Here is a 1022-nt window from a genome sequence, read left to right as displayed (position 1 = left end):
AGAGAGAGAGAGAGAGCGAGAGAGAGAGAGAGAGAGAGAGAGAGAGAGAGAGAGAGAGAGAGAGAGAGAGAGAGAGAGAGAGAGAGAGAGAGACAGACAGAGAGAGAGAGAGAGAGAGAGAGAGAGGGAGAGAGAGAGACAGACAGACAGAGAGAGAGAGAGAGAGACAGACAGAGAGAGAGAGAGACAGACAGACAGACAGACAGACAGAGACAGACAGACAGACAGACAGACAGACAGAGAGAGAGAGAGAGAGAGAGAGAGAGAGAGAGAGAGAGAGAGAGAGAGAGAGACGACAGAGAGACAGACAGACAGACAGACAGACAGACAGACAGACAGACAGACAGAGAGAGAGAGAGAGAGAGAGAGAGAGAGACAGACAGACAGACAGAGACAGAGAAGGAGAGAGAGAGAGAGAGAGAGAGAGAGAGAAGAGAGAGAGAGAGAGAGAGAGAGAGAGAGAGACAGAGAGAGACAGAGAGAGAGAGAGAGAGACAGACAGAGAGAGAGAGAGAGAGAGAGAGAGAGAGAGAGAATAAACCCCCTAATTGTCTTATAATGTTTACCACAGTGGGAGCTGCTATGTGGGCTGCTACAGGGAAGCGAAAGGGGGGTGAATTCTCCTTTGGATGGGCCAGGTACTCCGAGCTGTTAATCAGGGTCAAGTATTAAACAAGGGGTCTACCCAGCCTATAGCCGAGGGAGGGTTGAGGCAGTAAAGGCTGGGAGGGTTGGGGCTGTATGGATGGGGCTGTATGGATGGGGCTGTATGGATGGGGCTGTATGGATGGGGCTGTATGGTTGTATGGTTGTATGGTTGCATGGTTGGGACTGTATGGTTGTATGGTTGTATGGTTGGGACTGTATGGTTGTATGGTTGTATGGTTGGGACTGTATGGTTGTATGGCTCAATGGTTGTATGGCTTTATGGTTGTATGGTTGTATGGTTGTGAGACGATGGTAAATATTATTTACATTTACATTAAGGACAACATGATTATAAATGAATGGACAACTAAGAT

The sequence above is a fragment of the Coregonus clupeaformis genome, unplaced genomic scaffold (genome assembly GCF_020615455.1).
Source record: "Coregonus clupeaformis isolate EN_2021a unplaced genomic scaffold, ASM2061545v1 scaf2033, whole genome shotgun sequence".
Lineage (NCBI taxonomy): Eukaryota > Metazoa > Chordata > Actinopteri > Salmoniformes > Salmonidae > Coregonus > Coregonus clupeaformis.
The sequence above is the reverse complement of the archived record's forward strand: the minus strand, read 5'-3'. Positions refer to the sequence as shown.